Raw genomic sequence first — 4,636 nt, 5'->3', positions numbered from 1 at the left:
TGATCACCTAGATGATCGAAGCATCAGGTTGAGCAGTATTAGTATCAAACAGCGAAATATCAGGACAAAACTTGCACTTTGTGTATCTAGGCTGAAGGATGTAAACTAAAATAATGAGGAAGATTCCAATAGCACTTTCCCTCTTCTTGTGAAACTGCAGATCATTATCTTTAAAAGAATACTCTTAAACCATCCTTAAAGGGAAACTCCTTCATTAAATTTTGCTTGTCTGACATATAAATTTTTCCTGATGGAGAGAGACACTTATCCTTTGTGTGCTGTACCATATCCTATAAAACACATTTCCAGTATGAATGAGATTTTTGTTTCTGATATGGTCTTATGAATGGATAACACAGCAGCCAAATACCCTGAAATCAGTATAACTGGTTCTTGATTGAACAATTTTTGGAAGGGTGACATGTTGTCAAGAGGTACTAAGGTAGTCTATTTACCAGAAATGTTGATGTATTAAAGCTTGCCACAGAAGGAAAGAGGCATACCAGCAGTGCTAAAGTGTCACCCAAATTCAGTGATGGTTCTATGCCTTCTCTCTACCTTCCATTTTGTTGATGCAATAAGGGCAGGGATTGTCTAAACCAATACCATTAGCTTGAAGATATTCTGAAAAAGATCTAAATTCACCCCCCCAATCATCTGTAAACATCTCATCTACCTCCTATTGTTTCTCAACATAAAATGAAATGCATAAGATTTTCAAGCTTCAGACTTTTGTTTTAGAGGATAAATCCACATGTACCTGCTATAATCATACAAACAAAATGTAATATCTAAATCCCTCAGATGATAATTGGTGCAGGCCCCCACAAATCAGCATAAACCATTTCAAGAGGGCTAGTGGTTTTAAACTCAGATAAAGGAAAAGAATTCTGATTCAGCTTACCAAATTGACATGCTTCACAAAAACTTTTATTCTCAACACTTCCTTGTACATGAACTTTATTTAGAACAAATTTCAAAGTTCTCTCTTGAGGATGTCCTAACCTAGCATGCCACAAGTCAATGGACTATAGGTACATCTGAAAGAATTTATTTGAATTATTCTAAGCACTACACAAAAACTGGACAATCTACTACTATTCTTAACTGTTCTCAACGGGATGGCTATATGACAATTTCATTCAAAGTTTTATTATCTGGACATATGTAGAAGAATCCACATAGGTATGAGATCTGAAGCTGTACAACCCATCTTCAAGTGCCCTTGTAGTAGGATACTCTGGTCATTTATCCTTGATTAGACACTATCAGAAAAAAATTCAACAACTACTCCATTATCTCTAGTTTTGAAGATACTTAAAAGATTTTTAGCTATATGTGGTACACATACCATTGTCTTGAGATGTAACAACCTGGACAAAGATTTGAAGGTAAGAAGAGGTCACTATGTGTGTTAAGGAACAGTTGTGTCCATTCCCTACTTGAACCGATGATCTCCCTGATAATTGTGTTTGAGCAGTAGATTATTTGCATCAGAAGTCATGTGGTGAACTCCTGAATCAACATACCATGTTTGATCAGTAACAACTGTGGAGTGGCAACCTGAGGAGTGACAATCTGCACGTTGTTACCCTGACCAGCAGCACACATACCATGCTCAGGAGTGCTATAAGAAGAACCATGACCCAACGTGTTGTGATAAATTGCTAGTGTTCTGATGATGACTGTTATAAGAGCCTAAGCATGAAGAACCAGCTAGTTATTCTGTGAAGGGTTAACAGATAACATTTGAACTCATGGATGTACATCTGTCTTGACATAACGTGTGTTGCTAACATAGCTTGACCTGATTCATTTGATGTCAGATCCCTGAATATGTGATGCCATTCCTGACATTTGTCCAGGTGCATGAAAAACTGAAGAACCTTGAAAATTTTGATCAAACCTGTGATAACAACTTATACAGAATCCACCTTTTCCACAAACCTGACAAATGAGTTAGGCCGAAAGGATCCTCTGCCTCTGCCTCGTTACGCATCATGTAAGGATTAGCACAAACATGCGCTAGCCATCTGATTGTATAACTCACAGGTAACACATATTGAGACTGATATGGAGAAGAAAAGGAGTCCTATAGTTTCCCTGATTCATAGCATTCCCGGAGATCTGAGGAGGTTGTGAAAAATTACTAGCTATCTGAGAAGGTTGTGGAAAACTACCAGCAATCTGAAGAGGTTGTGGAAAATTAGGTGTTGGCAATTTAGATGATGAATAATTGCCTGGTATAGTCATTTCTTTGTTCTGAGACATATCACTTATATCCTTGACTACTTCCTTGTTTAGATACTATAAGAGCTGCAACTGGTCATGTGATCTTATCAGTTGTTTTGCCTCTCTAATCTTATCTCATGCTTATGTAGAGAAAACTGCGCTTCTTTAGTGATAAATTGCTACTGTTTGCAGTTAATTGGCTACTACAGCATCGTATTCAGATCCTAATCCATCCAATATATATAACAGCAACTCTTCATCACTCAAATGCACACCCTACATTTAATTCACACCTAGCTCCTCATCTTTAACACGTACTCATTGATACTACAACAATCTTTCTTTGTAGTTTGCAATAGATTTCTCAAATGTAAAGTCCTAGCTTTAGAGACTGATTGAATGAAGTTCCAAATATCCAAATTTCTTATGCATTATTACACTAGCTACATGACGGAACATTGACTCAGAGATGGTAGAATAAAGCCAACCAACCAAACGATCAATTTTCTTCCAAGTAAGTACTAGGTTAGGTTTCTTCACTGATTCCTCTGATTCATCAATTTCTCAATTGAAACAACGGAGGACAACCTTTTCTCCTGTAACAAAACCGTCAAGTCCGTGTGAGATTAATGCTGGCAAGATTTGAAACGCCAAAATTGTAATTCTTTTCCAACAATTTTACTGAATTGAAGGTAAAGAGGGTGGAGCGCTTGAAGCAGTTGCATTCGCAAGGTCTTTATCCATATTTCGTAAAATTGAGGTTGAATTTACCATGACGTTGTGTCTAGGGCTCTGATACCATTAAGGATTTTAAGAATCGAAGAGGAAGAAAAACAGAGGAACAAACCAAGAAAAACAAAGTAAAGACGGGAAGAAAGAAAAGCTTCTGGAAAAATGTATTACACTTTATTTTCAGTTACAAAGTCTAAAAACAAAACAGTGGTCAACTAATATATAGTGACCTCTTCTTACAAAACGCAGGGTTTTTATAGTTGTCTTAAAACACTGCGTATCAATTGGTTGAATACAAGACTACTTCACTCATCACAATATTTCCCCTTAAACAAGACTACTACTCAAGTCTGTCACTCATCACAACAAAATGCAATTTAAATAAAAAATAAATAAATAAACACTTAAATAGAAGCAGTTAAGCTCCATAACAACTAATAATCACAAACAACACAACTTAAAAAGAGTTCAACTTTAAGATAAAGATCATATTTTCAGTACAAAAACATTAAAAATTGACTATTTTGAAACAAACGCATTGCCCAAAAAACACAAAAACTAAGAACATATTCTAATATTATTTATAAATTTAAAAATATTTTTAAAATTAAATCTGATAATGAAATAAATACAAATAAAAAATAAAAATATATTTTACAACTATCTAAATTACTATTTTCCTTTCGTTTCTTTTTCTAATTTTCTTTTTTTTAAGTTTTTTAGATATTTAATTATTTTTAGTTAAATCTGAATTTATAATTTTAAAAATATTTTAAATTTATAAATACTCATTAAAATATAGGGAATTATTGAATTACATTTTTACCCTTCTTGATAGTTAAATCTAATATTCTTTAAATGAATTTGTCCTTTTTCTGTTTGTTTTAAATAGAACTTCTGTAGTTTCTTAATTATTTTATATATAAAAAAAAATGTATGCAAATTAATATTACTCATAGCATAATATTTTGTTTTCTTAAAATAATTTTTTCTTTTCAATATTGGATATTAGGTAAGACAACGGTGGCTCGAATCCTTGAAAGAGTACTCTATTAGTGTGGGAATTTTTCTAATGTAAAAGAAGTTCAAAGGACAGATTTAGTTGGTGAATACATTGGTCACTGAATTAAAGATTACGGAAAAGGTATACCACTTTGCTTTTCATATCATATGTTTGATGAACTTACACTAAATGTACAAACTAAATATAAAAATTCTTATATACAAACTGCTGTCGTACAACTCTTTTACAGCCATTTGATAAATCTTTATATCCTCTCTTTTACTTTTTATATGTTACCTGCCAAAGGCTTCTATATGTTACCCTGGAAGCGAAATTCCGGATTGGTTTATCTGTAGAAGTCAGAATGGTCATATAGACTTTCCATCAGATTGGCTCAATGATGACTTAATTGGTTTTGCTTTTTGCGCTGTTGCATCATTCTGAGACTATGAAGAGGCTGGATTTTGCAAGTTCGTTGCCATCTATTCGTTAACGAGGTGATCGTTTCTGCTGGCTGTTTGTTTAATGGATATGAGCATGAGGTTATTGAATCAGATTATGTATTCTTGGGATATGATTATGATATCATGGCCCTGGAATTGCTCCCTGAAAGTTTGAATAGTGAGGGCTACATGGAGTTCTTTGTTGAGCATGAAAGTAAGAATTGCA

This window comes from Pistacia vera, unplaced genomic scaffold (assembly GCF_008641045.1).
Source record: "Pistacia vera cultivar Batoury unplaced genomic scaffold, PisVer_v2 Contig477, whole genome shotgun sequence".
NCBI classification, from domain to species: Eukaryota; Viridiplantae; Streptophyta; class Magnoliopsida; order Sapindales; family Anacardiaceae; genus Pistacia; species Pistacia vera.
This window is presented reverse-complemented; position numbering follows the sequence as displayed.